Source organism: Nomascus leucogenys, chromosome 20, assembly GCF_006542625.1.
Source record: "Nomascus leucogenys isolate Asia chromosome 20, Asia_NLE_v1, whole genome shotgun sequence".
NCBI classification, from domain to species: Eukaryota; Metazoa; Chordata; class Mammalia; order Primates; family Hylobatidae; genus Nomascus; species Nomascus leucogenys.
In genome coordinates, this window is record NC_044400.1 from 55,166,898 (window position 1) to 55,183,219 (window position 16,322).

Below are 16,322 nucleotides of genomic sequence, written 5' to 3' on the forward strand. Positions count from 1 at the left end.
GCATCCCGTCTTTTCAATATTCAGCAAATGATTTGAGGGGAAACTGGCCACATTTTTGAGATATGCCCCAGTATTCCATCAGGACTTCGTTTCATAAGTCACGAGATTGGTTCATTTTAATTCTCCACTTAGAAAATCTGTATCTCCATTGCAGCTCAGAATGAAGCAAATACTCCATGGACACAGCTCTTTGTTTCGGGATTCTCTAGTTTCAACCTATCATTCGAGAGTTCACCTCCACTCCACCACCAATCTTCTGCTGATTTCTATTTCTGTCTTAGAGTTTTCCTGGGTCAGGTCTGGTACCCAGTCTCCATACAAAATCAGCATCTGAATCCAAGAAGGAAATGCCTGACCATCTTTTACTCAAAATAGGAGGATTTTCTTCTTTTTGGAATTTTACTTTATTCTTATTGCTTCCATAGCTATTTCATTTCTTTCAAAATATTTTTCTAGCTATTGTAGAGGAAACGCTGGTCTACTGTGATATATTACATCTTGTCCAAAAGCAAAGTTCTCTCTTTACTATGTGTTAATAAAAATGCTAACAAAATAGTCCAATTTATTATAATAAAATATTACTTTTGGCTTTATTTATGAGGTTTATTTTACAGTTCTCTCTTGTTTTGTGTTGTTATGCTCGAAATAATTCTATAAGTGAGGTGATGATTCTTTATCATTTCATAGTGTTGAGTAGAATTTACTTCTTGTATTAAACACAGTTTATCACTTTAAATGATAAAGTGGTAAACACTTCAACAGATACAGGTTCTTTCAAAAACACTTAAATCCAAATACTTTTATTCTCAAGGTTAGAAGTCAGTGGTACTTGTAACTGTCATAACAATTCTTTCAAAATCATAGGAAACCTTTTTATCCTTTGTATAAGCACTATAAATGCAAACTAATTTGATATAGAAGATACATAAAATTAAAGTCCAACAGTTCCTGGAATATAAATATTTGTTAAATTTTATGTGTCTAATGACATAAAATGAATAATTGTGCTCTCTCTTAAAATGTGTCAACAAGTTTCCATTCTTTCAAGATTCTTAAGTTGCTGATTGAGGCATCTGTATTTCTAACTAATTCAAAACTAAGAGTAGACAAAAGAACATAAAGCTTAACATGTTCCGTTTCTCACAATATGGACAGGATGATCAAATACTCTGATTTTCTCAGGACTGAGAGCCTCCTAAAACATGGGAACTTCAGTTTTAAAAGCGAGAAAGTCTTACGCAAACTAAAACAATTTGGTTATCCAACTTAGGAATATGCAATTTTGACCTCAATAATGAGTAGTACATAGTAAACAAATTATGTTAATGATATTTAGGGTTTACATGCCATTTAAGAGTAATTGTAACTCATGAACACTTTGTTAGTAAACAAAAGGAGCCAAAACACTCGGGAGAAAAAAAATTTTATAGAAAAATTGAGATAGTCATAACAAAAGTGAGAATTATTTAGTAAACTGAACATTGTATTCAAAATCAAATGATCTATACTTAATCTACCACTCGCTAATTGTTTGGCCCTTGCCACATACATGATCTTCTCTGAAGTACACATATTTCTAATCTGTAAAGGAGGGATAATGATGTTTATCATATTGCCGTAATTGATTCTTTTGAAGATTGAGTAAGATAGTGCATAACAGCAAATTGGAAACACTGAAGTGTTACACTAATGTTGCTTATAGGCTTGTATTAATATACTCAAAATCATAGAAAATTATCCAGCATCACTTGGTAACTTCATGTCATCATTGAAAGCATGTGACATTTAAAAGACTACATATTCAAATGTTCACTATTACCTTTCCTATGGTGACTGAAGTAATAATAATTTAACCAAGAAAAAGATTTTATTTTCACGCACCACATTGTACATCATTATATAGTTTTTTCGTCACATATTACTTAAACATTGAAAGCAACTTTTATCAACCCTTTCCTTGTGGCTACAAATTGTGTATGTCTTAAATTCCCAGTTATAGTAATCACTCACTCACCATAATATAAGTATATATGAATGTTGACAATATAATGTGGCACAGAGGAATGTTTGTTAGAGGGGAAAATGTTTGAAAAGGAGAAACTACACAAGCATATCAAGAACACAGGGCATTGCAAGTAAAAGTTACAACTGTGAAGGCAAGACGATTGAGAAAGTATACAGAATTTTCAGGGAATTAGTTGTTCAGTTACACTGAAGTATAGAATAAATATAGTGGCATGTCAGGACAAGAGATAGGATAGTTGATATAGTCTAGATTGCATAAAGTACTTTAGGCAACGGCAATTGTTATCATTTGTAAACCCAATGACCAACCGATTTTTTTGCTATTAGCTAGGCACTGCTAGATGCTAAGCGAATATCTGTTTTCCTAATCTTCCTTAAAGGTAGAACTTTGGTTATTTTTTGGTTCCTAGGGTGCCCAGCTAAAGATCTATTTCCAGACCCCCTAACACTAGAGATGGCTAATGAAATAATCTTGATTCTTCTATGTAGTCTGCTATATTGTTTCCCTAGTCAGCTTTTGTCTTATTTTCCTTTTTCTTCTTTATGACTGTTACAAAGGCACGAGCCAGGAGAAGTACAGTTATCTTGTCACCATGAGGTGATAAGCTTGGGGATGAAGGACTGCACACTGAAAAACAGGGCTGAAAGATGAAAAGCACCTGGACTTGTGTCTTGTGATGTCATCAAACCATTGCAGCTGCCTCTCAGCAGTGTAGTTCTGGACTTACATGAAATCAATAAATAGTTGCTCCTTAAACTACCACAGTTGACACCACAGGTATCAATAAATAATTGTTAAACAAATCCAAAGGCCACATTTTCATTGCTAACAGTCTTCAATTATATTTTCCAACTGATAGAAGCCATTTAAGTATTTTAAACAGAGGTTTAATACAATCACTTCTATATTTTAGAAACGTCACTCCTGCTGCACCACATGTCTATAGTACTTATTTATGCTATATGAATTATACAAATAGTATATCATTGTATGTTTAAAAAAACAGTTTTCAAAGTAAATGCAAGTCAGAGTAGAACATTGCCAGATATCCTAGTTATTGACCAAACTCTAAGAATTTCCACAGATTCAGGCACCAGTAAATGTGTATTTAAGATTGATGTCACTCCAGAGTAGCTTATGCTTGACTGGAATAATTCTGTCTGCCATTCCTGACCCATGACAGCTTGCTCATATCCCCATCTTCACTCATAAGTGAGAATGAGGGGAATGAATTCAACATCATTATGGACTTATGCAATATCTTTTGATTAGTACCTTTCTGAGAGGCTAAAATGAAATAATACAGCATCTTTACAAATGTCATCTCACTGAGGTAATTGGAAAAAATACTTTAAAATTTTAGTCCTTAGTTGCTAGAGATGCAGCATTACTTCTGCAGCGTTATACACAGAGGAACAAACAATAATAGCAAAAATCACCCAAAGGCTGTCAAAAACCCTGGATTTCAACATCACTTATTTCTGTAAGGTCACTGAATGTATGAACTCTGGACTCAGAGAACCTCATGTATGAATACCAGCTATACCATACACTAAATGTATTATACGGGAAAATCATATCAGAATATTCCTAAGAATGAATTTTTCTAATCTTGAACAGGGATTATAATACATCCATGTAGGTTTCTGAGAATTAAGGGATAATATTTGTAAAATGGGACACTTAACACCTGGCACATAGTAATCATTCAGTTTAGTAGTAGTTGCCATTAATAGAATAATTACTACTATTAGCATTACTGTCATCCTCATTATTGCCTTCGATTAGGAGAGAAAACACCAACTCATTCAAATGTCCATAGTTTCTTATGTAAATTTTCTTTACTGTGTGCTTACATTCTGTCCATTCTTAATTAACCATGAGAGGATTTGGCTGCAATGATCTATTTTAAACTGGTTTTCATTCTGGGAAAGCTTCTTCCATGAATTTCTGGTCCCTCTGTCTGCCTGCACTATTTAATGTATATTTAGGATATGAAAAAGTGATTTTAATAGTAAATTGAAAAGTATGGAAGTAACTACAATGCAAAAGTTTACCTGGTGTATTTTAAAGCCATCATCACTCACAGTTAGAGTGATTCACATTTTTTTAAAAAATGTGGGTGTAATAAACATCATGCTACATGGAGGATTAAATGTATTTTCAGGATTGCTTAGAATACTAGTGAACTAGAAATGACCTGAAGCTTTACTCTACATTTAATTGACCAGACCCCCTGCGTCCTCGAACGTGGTTCAGACCTCCATTTTTTTTTTTTTTTTTTTTTTTTTTTGAGACGGAGTCTCGCTCTGTCACCCAGGCTGGAGTGCAGTGGTGCGATCTCGGCTCACTGCAATACCAAAAATCATGAATAAGCATTGGTATCTTAAGGATGTCTATTTAAATTTTAGCATATAATATAAAATAACTTTGAGGATAAAACACTCTGTCAAAAATACACACAATGTCTGCTGATTTGTTTAAATCTTTGTTGAAAATTCTTGGAGCACTTAACTCGAAACTTCTTTTTTTAATGAAAAATATTCTCATGTAGATTTTTACCTAAAACTAAAAACTTAGTAACAAAATTCATGTTTCTACAAGTGAGAGAAGGTGTATTTTAGACATGGGTTTGTACAAATGAGAGCTTTCTCTGCAGTGGAGACCACATGCTAATCACTTTCAAGAAAAGGCTCATTATATTTACATTTGGACACTACTAAACCTGGACCACTAATTTTTTGTTATTGTTGTTGCTTTGTGTTGTTGTGATAAAGAATATTTATCATTATCTAAGTGAGAGCAAGAAGTTTCTCTCTGTGAAATAGGACAGTATTGTTAGATGTTTTATATGTGACAAAATAAGCTTGTTGTTTCCTCTTTAGTTGTATCAAAAGGAGCATCAACCACATGGAAAAATTATGAGTTCATACTGTGAAGATGAGGAGAGACAAGACAATAATCTTAAGGATGACTAGTAGCCAGGTGTGGTGGCTCACGCCTGTAATCCCAGCACTTTGGGAGGCCGAGGCCGGTGGATCACAAGGTCAGGAGATTGAGACCAATCTGGCTAACACGGTGAAACCCCATCTCTACTAAAAATACAAAAAATTAGCCGGGCGTGGTGGCTGGTGCCTATAGTCCCAGCTACTGGGGAGCCTGCAGCAGGGGAATGGCGTGAACCCAGGAGGTGGAGCTTGCAGTGAGCCAAGATCACGCCACTGCACTCCAGCCTTGGAGACAGAGCGAGACTCTGTCTCAAAAAAAAAAAAAAAAGAAAAAAAAGAAAGAAAGAAAAAGAAAAAGAAAAAGAAAAAAAAAAGGATGACTAGTAGAAACCAGCCAGAGAAAGAATTTCTGAAAGACTAATTTTGCAGTTATTTGAGATGATGACGTTGAGGCATTGCTCTGCTCCTGGATGGCATACACCTTCACCTTGTCTACCAACTCAGATTGACAGGGTGCTTCATGGAGAAAGATGGAAAAGTTACATTCAGCCTTCACAAGAAAGGGTGCCAGAATCACTTGGAGAGGGGAATAGTGACTTTATATGATTCCCAAGTTAGTAACCCTCCCTTGGAGCCAAGTTTGTGCTAGATTTAAGATGCTAAATTTAATGGTTTGACTGAGTTACAAAGTCAAATAAATATTTATAAATAAGGTGATGATGGCTGTTTATTGATAATCATCATGAATTGTGCCCATATTTTAATATTTAGATTAATTCTGTAAAATAAACCTGTGACCTGGAATGTTGGAGTATTTTGCCATGCCCACCTATAATAGTAATTTTGCTTTTAGCAATTATCCTGAACTAAAAATCAAAATGCTTTCTGAATATGTGTACCACTCACTCCTCTCTGGTAGATCACAATGAAAATATTCATTATTTTGATACTACAATCGTTCTGTTAATCCTTTACCAATTATGTTTCACATGTTTGAAGTCCTACAATGAGAAAATGTTGAGTCTCAGGAAATTTAGGTTTCTGTTTCATTAAAAAATAACAACAAATAAATAAATGCACTTGACTAAATAATAAAAAGAAGAATAAATAAAAACCAAAACAGAAAATAGATACCACAAAGACATCTTTTGTTAGTATTCATGTTACTTGGGGTAAAGAGAGCTTTCATAATTTCAAAAAAACCATTTTTTATCACTTTCTTAGTCATATCTTTACTATCTATACAATGCTTAACTTCTGAATCATTTTCATGAAAACCTCCATATATCAAGGGGAAAGTAATCCAAGCATACACTAATGACCACTTCTTAAAGAGAGTAGATTACTACTTTCTTTGACTAAGTGTCTCCCCAAAATGATCAAATTTATAAACAGCAGTCATCTTATATCCTGATTTTTTGCATTGTAAGATACATGCTTCCTTTCTTTTGATCTTTCTTGAAATAAAAACAGAATTGGTTTCATATTGTTGCCTTCATTTTATACATAAGCTGTTTTGAATCTATTTTTCAGGATTCTACCAAATACTCTATATGTCAAAGGGATGAGTTAGCAGATGGAACTTTATTTTCCAATTCATTTCTTTTAAAAGCTTCTTGCAAAAGGAACTTTTGGTGCACAAAGTCGAAATTGTAGTGTGTTTTGCTTTCTTAAGCACTAAAATGGTCAAAGAACCTCCTTTTTTTAAAGAAAATACTTTTTTTATTCTTCTAAAGCACCTTGAACTCAGGCTGGTATTTAGAAAATATGTGGACTTAAAAGCCTACTTAACTTAAACAGCTACTCTTACATAAATGACTCAATTTACTGTGCCAGGGATCAATTTTATGAGTAAAGGTCAATTATCATGGCTGGAAAGCACTTTGTAATCAAAATAAAAGAGGACAGTATTCAAATTTCTATGATTTTTCTCAAGAGATTTTTCTAAACTTTTGTGTGTTTGTCTTTACACAACTACAGTTAAATTAGAAACAAAAGTGAAAGGATAATTTTAAATACAGATAGAGACACTTAAGAAAATCTTTATATAATTCAATTTGACTTTAAGCAATTTATTGAATAGGTGAAAATAATTACTCAAAATATTATCATTATACATGTATTTTTTCTTTATAATATGAAAATGATGTAGGTTCAAACAATATAAATGTAATCCTTAGAAAATAGAGCATTCTTAAGATAAATTATAATACTGACTTAACATTTAGTATTTTCTACATTATTAAAATTGCAACTGATGTGTCTTGCCTTCTAAGTACTTTGGTGTTATTACTATACTACCCATGCAATCAAATGCTTTCCAAATACCTAGAAAACTGTTTTCCCTAGAAAGACAGAATTAATTAGTTTTAATTTAGATGTTTAAAAGTATGGAAAAATCTTTGAAGTTTTGAAAATCATAACTTTATTTTTCTTGTGGGAAAACTTTACTAAGATCCCCAGTTGTGAAGCTGAAATCCATGTGAAGCATTGTTTACATTCCTCAACTCAAAATGGCACACCGTATTTTCCGTCACTTAAGCCAAAACCACGGTTATCCTTGATTCGTCTCTTTCCCTAGAAACCCATATTCAGTATGTCAGGAAATCTTCAACTTCCAAAACATTTTTTGAATTTCATTCTCTCCATCTCTATTGCTAAAACTCTGTCACGTTCAAACATTTGTTCTTATCTTCCCCAACATTTTCCCATTTCCCCACTCTTGGCTCACCTACCATTCATTTCCTACATTGCAGAAAAAGCAATGTTATACTAAATCGGTAAAATATGATGTGGCAGAGAAGTGGGAAAAGGTTTTCAGTAAATTAAGTTGGATAAATTGTGGGCTAGTTGGACATACCAATGGGAGGAGGAGTGAATTTGACTCTTACCTCAAAGCATTCCCAAAAATCAATCGCAGGTGGATTATTTATCTAAATATAAAATGATGAAACTTCTAAAAAATTTCAATTGTTTTATCTAGAGTACTAATATCCAGAATATATAAAATGAACTCACTCAAATTAATAATGGAAATACACTTAACCCCCCTTCCCCACTCTAAAAATGGGCAATATAATTTGAGCAGGCATTTCACAAAATGAATAGCTAGAGTGACCAATAACATTTTTTAAGGCTGTACAAATGAAAGCTGTTTCAAATCCAGCATGGCTAAACTTTAGAAGATGGACAATTTTAAGTGTTGGAAACATATGAAGAAAGAAAATTTTTATATGCTACTTTTGGGTAGGTAAAATGGTACAACTATTTGGATAGCCATTTTCCATATCTGCTTTGCTGTGTATCTGCATTCTCTATGACCCAGCAGTTTCACCTCAAGGTATACACGCAGCATGAAATGGTACATATAAAGACCAACAGGTACATAGATTTTCACAGTAGCATTATAATTAACAGCCAGAAACTTAATCCAAATATCCTTCAACAACATTAGAATGGATACGTACTTTGTGATGCATACATTCAGTGGCATACCATACAGATACTGCTCAACTTATGATGAGGTTATCTGCTGATTCATTAGTGAAATGAATTCAATATAATTAACCTACTGAATATCACAACTTAGGCTGGCCTACCTTAAACATGTTTAGAACACTTAACACTAACCTGCAGTTGGGCAAGTAATTTCCAAAAATTTATAATACCATGCTTAGATCCCTCCAAAGGTTTTGGCTTCTGTGTTTGTTTATAAGTCCCTATCTCTTTCAATTCCACTGAAATCCAAGCTGTAAAGATTTAATTTTTGTGACCCTCAAAAAACAGAGATCATTCATACATCAGGATCTTTTCCAGGAATTTTCTTCCCCATATCTTTATAAGTGGTGCAATCTTACCGTTCTGGCCTCAGCTAAAACTTGACTCTCCTGGATAGACCATCCCTGAAATCTAAAGGTTTTACATGACTTCCAGGAAAAAATCACCCAAATAAACAAACATATAAACAAACCTTGATTTTTCCTGTGACCCACAAATTTCTAGACAATATGTCTCTCCTTACTTCTTTTACCTTAAACAGGCTCTTCTTACACTCCATGCCTCTGCTTCCTGAATTGGCCTACTTCCTAAAGCTTTAATGCACCATGCTTGTTTTGGCCTGAAATCCTTTGCATTAAGAGGTCTATCTGCCTGGAATATTGTTGACCATATATTTTTTTTCATATCCCAGGGATAGCTACTCTTGTCCAAGTATTCTTTCCTGATCATTTGTTTTCTTCACAATTATCACTATATAAATACACACACATACATAAAATGTTATATATACATATAAGATGTAAATATATGTGTATATATGTAATTATAAAACAAGTATGTACATAAACATGTTCTTCTGGCCGGTCTTCTATTCCTAGAACATAAGCTCAAGGATGGCTGAGGTTTTCACTTGGCTTCTTACATATAAATGAACATGCAATTAGACTGTACTTCCAAGAGAATGAACATTGAATAAATACTTATGGAAACGAAAAATAAACATAGCAATGGCTATATGCTTTCCTGAACATGTTCTAAACTCAGAGCAGTGTCATAACAAAAGAAACACAGTGCATAATAAAATTTAAAGATACTCCCAAATTTATTGTGTGCATTTCTCAAACACTGTGAAGTGTACATATGGCTGTTCCGTTTCTCTCAGCTGCTTTCAGATTTTTTCTCCTTAACTCCGAACCCATCCAATTCCTTCCTATCTTCATTTCTGTTTTATCCAAGTTTTAAATCCCACAAAGAAGCAAAAAAAAAAAAAAAAAACCAACAAAACTAAAACTAAAAAATAATTAGTCTGGCAGTGTATTTTCTCAAAAATTAGGGGAATGGAAACAAACTCAGCAGGAAAAAACAATTCCTCTTTCATGAATAGGGAGAGCAAAAGCCTGAGATTACTCACACATTAACAGTGATAAGTCACATATGATATATCTGGAGCAGAAATTCAGCACTGATGTAAAAGAAATCCCCAACTGAACCTCAACGCTTTGGAATAACATCAAGGAGAGTCAGAAATGGTTTGACAAGCCATGCATTGAGCTATTTCTAAGTACACCTGTGTTTTAAGATCAATAAAGTTATTTGCATCTTTTGCTATTATATACACTATGACTATTTTAATGCTTTAAATATATAAGGCAAATTTTAATCTTCTAAAACCAGGAAACACATTTCAAACATCTTTGTATAATCCTGTGCACTGAACACAATACCCATTGCTCATTGCTGAGATTATGAATGATGATGAATTATAAGAGGGTCAGGGTTATTTATGAAGTAGAAAAGACCTTATATGGAAGGAAGATGGTCACTTCTTTTTTGGATTTTGACCGGTTCAGCTCTAAGTGATTAAGCTGCAGCTATTCTTCAATTCTTGTTGATTAATTATATCGAATTGTCAGACACATAGGGCTTTCCTAAGAACAGTCTGTGGTAAATGATCCTAGGCATATATACTGTTGGTGTATTACACAATGATGATACCAGAATAAGAAAATTATATTTAAAATAACTATATGGAAAATGTTCTTTACTTGAAATTTTAGCATATTTTATTATTTACAATTTATCTGAGACCATTTCACAAGGAAACTAGAATATCCATTAATTAAGACAAATGCACCTTATTTTAATCTGAATAAAAATGTAAGAAGATTCTTCTTTTACGGCTGTCTGAGGAATTGCACTTGGAAATTGAGGTAGTCAACAGGAGAAAAAAATTTAGGCAAAAATTTCCAGTTAATTCATTTAATAATTAACTTCTCCATTCAGGAATATGGAAGACCTTTTTATTGATCATCTACTGTCTGCTGTGCAGGAAGTAGAATTTGATAGAAAACAAGTAAAGTCTCTTTCATTTTAAAACAGGGAGTATAGTGAAGGAGGGTACAATTAAACCCTCTTATCTATTAAACAAATAGATAAATATGTAATGTCAATGAATAGGGAATGCTAAAAACAAAAATAAAGCAGAATGGGGATGAACATGTGCAAGAGAAGTATGACTTTTACTTACTAGGAATCAAGGAACATCTCTCTTAGGATATAATACTTGATCCCATGTGCTCTTGCACATTTACATCTCAAAATCATTAGCATGAAAGTCTACTTTTCCCATGAAAGAAAAGTGTTTTAGAATTTGGGGATGAAGATAAATGGTGGTATAAGAGGCAAAATATTACAATTTCATACACTTTCAGTTTTACCAATTCATCTAAACTAACATTACAAACGAAGACTTCTGATGAACTAAAATATGTCCAAAGGTACTCCAAATATGAGCTCTGGGCACTGGGATTCCGGAGCTGCCACATTCAAGAGTAATAGAGAGATGGGTTTCTGCTGTAATTTTGTGCTCATCTTCACAATGGAGGCTTCAGTAGCCCTTTGATTAGCAGAGTTCTACTGACCCAGAAGCCCTGAAAGGCTCACAGGAATCATATCTAAAGGAGAAAAGTGGTGGAGGGTGGAAGAGAATATTCTACTCACTGTTAACAATGGTTGTAGATTAAAAAAAAAAAAAAAAAGCAGGGCTGACATATATTTCTAACAGTTTCTCAGATTCTTTCTTTGTGTCTGAGTCCAGCAACAAAATTTTTCTTTCATTAAAAAATCACAACAGTGTATGCCATATTCAAAGCATAGGCAGGATGTTGCTTCTCAAGTCTCTCCCTGACCAATCTTCTAGGATACCTAACAGCACTTAAAATAGTGTTGGATGGAATAAATGGCTGTTTTAGTCCATGTTCTCCAGAGAAACAGAACCAATGGAATATCTATCATCTATCTATCTATCTATCTATCTATCTATCTATCTATCTATCATCATCTATCTATCTATCATCTATCTATCTGTCATCTATCATCTATCATCTATCTATCATATATCTCTGCAGAATTGACTCACATGATGAAGGAGGCTGGAGTCCCAAATCTGCAGTGTGGACCAGCAGCCTAGAGACCCAGAAAAGCTGTCATTTTAGCTCTGGTCCGAAGGCTTGAAGGCTGGAGACTCAGGAAAGCTGATGATGCAGATGAAGTCTGCTGGAGAATTCCCTTTTGCTTGGGGAAGCAGCGCCTTTTTGTACCATTTAGGCCTTCGGTGGATTGGATAACACCCACAGATATTATGGAGGCAATTTGCTTTACCCACCCTTCAAGTTGACACATAAAATTAATGAATGCATTACTCAAGAACTATTTCTTGGTTTGCAAATATAGAATTTGTAAATATAAAGATTCTACATATTTGCCATTGTCACACCCTAACACATTGAGATGATACCAAAAAGTTCATACTATTTAGTTGCACTGCTTTAATGTTTTTTCCCCTACTAATTGCATTTAAATTCTCAGTTTTTATGCTTGTATATTGGAAATAATATTTTAAAATAGAATATTTAGTAATTTAGGTATAAAATTTCTATTGTTATAAAATCCAGATCTTTCTTTTCTATATGTAGCATCAATGGCACAGCATTAAAATGGTGGTTATTTAAACAAAACACTCACAAGATTTCATAACCCTTGATATGGTTTGACTGTGTCCCCACCCAAATCTCATCTTGAATTGTAGCTCCCATAATTCCCACCTGTCATGGGAGGGACCTGGTGGGAGGTCATTGAAGCATGGGAGCAGGTCTTTCCCTTGTTGTTCTCACGATAGTGAATAAGTCTCACAAGATCTGATGGCTTTATAAAGGGGAGTTCCCCTATACAAGATGTCTTGCCTGCAGCCATGTAAGACATGCCTTTGTTCCCTCTTTGCCTTCTGCCATGATTGTGAGGCCTTCCTAGGCACGTGAAACTGTGAGTCCATTAAACCTCTTTTTTTCACAAATCACCCAGTCTTGTGTATGTCTTTATTGGCAGCATAAAAACAGACGAATATACCCTTTCATAAAAATAATATAATCAGTCAATTTTAGTAGCTCCTTAAACGATCATATTTTTAAAATTGAGAGGTTTTTTAATTTAAAAATAACTACTCAAGAATATTTAAAAATCATGTAAATTCAAGGTTGAGACATTAAGCATCTTTAATAGTTTTTATACTAGAAAATAGTTTCTTTCATAAAAAATACATTTCTTTATAATCTTACTATAAAATATTTCCAAATGAGTTTTTGTTTTGTTTTGTTTTGTTTGAGATGGAGTTTTGTTCTTGTTGCCCAGGCTGGAGTACAATGGCGTGATCTCAGCTCACTGCAACCTCCTCCTCCCAGGTGCAAGAGATTCTCCTGCCTCAGCCTCCTGGGTATCTGGGATTACAGGCACCTGCCACCACGCCCAGCAAATTTTTGTGCTTTTTTTTTTTTAATAGAGTTGTGGTTTCACCATGTTGGCCAGGCTGGTCTTGAACTCCTGACCTCAGGTGATCTGCCCACCTCAGCCTCCCAAAGTTCAGGGATTACAGGCATGAGCCATGATACCTGGCCTCCAAATGAGCTTTTACTTTTCTTCAATACCTCACAGGTTTTATGTCTGATGATGTTGAAATTACAACCAGGAGACATTATTCATTGAAACCCTGACAAATAAATGGAGAACATTTTGAAAATTTTTTGTTAATTTATTTACAGGTAATCTGAAGTAAGGATTTAATTTCCTCAAAATAGGCATAGAAATTTGTTCGAGCTATGATAAATGTCATGTTTATCCACAAAATACAGGTCTCCTGTATAATATTCACTAATAATCCTTCTGGAGTGTTAATTTTGGATTAATGTTAAAATATATGTGCCATTCGATTTGGTAATGTGTTATTTGGCATCACAAAATGTATAGAAATTGTGATGTAATACATTCAATATCACACACATATACCCCACATTGCATAAGTTGAGGTTATCATATCCAGTATAGCACAGAAATGAAAACATTTAGATCAGAACCCCAAGGAAACTGAACTGGTGATGCTCATAAAAGCTTACAAGAATCTAAAGAAAGTGGCTGTTCATAAAGAAAAAAAAATCAATGTGTGCTATAAATTTGGAAAGATAAGTTTCTGAGGAAAGTAACAGATGCTGTTTCTTTCAAATTATTTTAAAATGGTATACACATTTTTTAAAGAAAAAAGCGTGTTAAAAATTGTACCACTACTAAAACAAAGAATGTAATAAACCTCAATGGTCTGCCACGGCTGTCAGTCTATTTCCCAAAGGCAGAGAGCTATTTCTTTCATTTTTTGTTACAATATTTTCTTATAATTTGACCAGTCAATTGTTAAGATTCCCAGAAAAGAATAATTCAGTACTTCATATGAGAAATTGATAGCTTTTGCTGTCAAGTGTCTGCTAGAACCAAGGAAAATGATGTCTCCTTCATCACCTATTCTCAGATAAGATCAAAGTCCATTAAAGGCATCTTAAGATATGTTCAAGGTACAGGAGGCTAAGGGCAATGTAAGTCAGTAGCCAAGCCAGAAATATAATCTTAACATCTTTTTACAACCAGAACCATAATCTAACCACTGCCCTCCTATCTCAAATTGAAGTTAATGCTTCATGTTCTTACCTCCCTGCATCTCTTTCTCCCTTCCTCCTTCCTCCTGTCCTTCCTTTCATTTTATTTCCTTGCTCTGACTTCTCTCCTCCCTCTTTCCTTGTTTTTCTCTTTTTCTTGCTCCTCTCTCAAATTTTAGCTTTCTCAAGGTTCACAATCAAAGTCATCAACAACTTTCGACTTGATCGTGGTGGATAAGCTTTTTGATGTGCTGCTGCATTTAGTTTGCCAGTATTTTATTGAGGATTATTGCATCGATGTTCACCAGGGATATTGGCCTAAAGTTTTCTTTTTTTTGTTGTCTCTCTTCCCGATTTTGGTCTCAGGATGATGCTGGCTTCATAAAATGAGTTAGGGAGGAGTCCCTCCTTTTCAATTGTTTGGCATAGTTTCAGAAGGAATGTTAACAGATCCTCTTTGTACCTCTGGTAAAATTCAGCTGTGAATCCATGAATCCATCTGGTCCTGGGCTTTTTTTTGGTTGGTAGGCTATTAATTACTGCCTCAATTTCAGAACTTGTTATCGGTCTATTCAGGGATTTGACTTCTTCCTGGTTTAGTCTTGGGAGGCTGTATGTGTCCAGGAATTTTTCCATTTCTTCTAGATTTTCTAGTTGACTTGCATACAGGTGTTTATAGTATTCTCTGATGGTAGTTTGTATTTTTGTGGGCTCAGGGGTGATATCCCGTTTACCATTTTTTATTGTGTCTATTTGATTCTTCTCTCTTTTCTTCTTTATTAGTCTAGCTAGCATTCTACCTATTTTGCTACTTTTTTCAAAAAACCAGCTCCTGGATTCATTGATTTTTTGAAGGATTTTTAGTGGCTCTATCTCCTTCATTTCTGCTCTGATTTTAGTTGTTTCTTGTATTCTGCTAGCTTTTGAATTTGTTTGCTCTTGCTTCTCTAGTTCTTTTAATTGTGATGTCAGGGTGTTGATCTGAGATCTTTCTAGCTTTCTGATGTGGGCATTTAGTGGTATAAATTTGCCTCTTAACACTGCTTTAGCTGTGTCCCAGAGATTCCGGTACATTGTGTCTTTGTTCTCATTGGTTCCAAAGAACTTCTTTATTTCTGCCTTAATTTCATTATTTACCTACGAGTCATTCAGGAGTCAGTTGTTCAATTCCATGTAGTTGTGCGGTTTTGAGTGAGTTTCTTAATCCTGAGTTCTAATTTGATTGCATCATGGTCTGAGAGACTGTTTGTTACGATTTCAGTTCTTTTGCATTTGCTGATGTGTGTTTTACTTCCTATTAAGAATGGATCATGTCCTTTGCAGGGTCATGGATGAAGCTAGAAGTCATCATCTTCAGCAAACTGCCACAGGAACAGAAAACCAAACACTGCATGTTCTCATAAATGGGAGTTGAACAATGAGAACACATGGACACAGAGAGTGGAACAACACACACGGGCCTGCTGGGAGCTGTGGGGCAAAAGGAGGGAGGGCAATAGGACAAATACGTAATGCACGGGGGACTTAAAACCTAATGATGGTTGATATATGCAGCAAACCACCATGGCATATGTATACCTATGTAACAAACCTGCACATTCTGCACATGTATCCTGAAACTTAAAGTAAAACAAAACAAAGAAATCATCACCAACTTTCTTCTCACCATTATCATGTTAATTTAAAAAGCCTTTAATGTAATTTTATCTTTTGAAGGATTATACTTTGTATTAATTATTAACAACTTCACAGTATATAGTTTAATATATATGATGTACAGATAGATTTGTGATTAATGTCATAAATACCATGGTACATTGGGGAAACATCTTAAACTATTATATAATATGGCTTCTGTCATGTGTAAATCTAGGA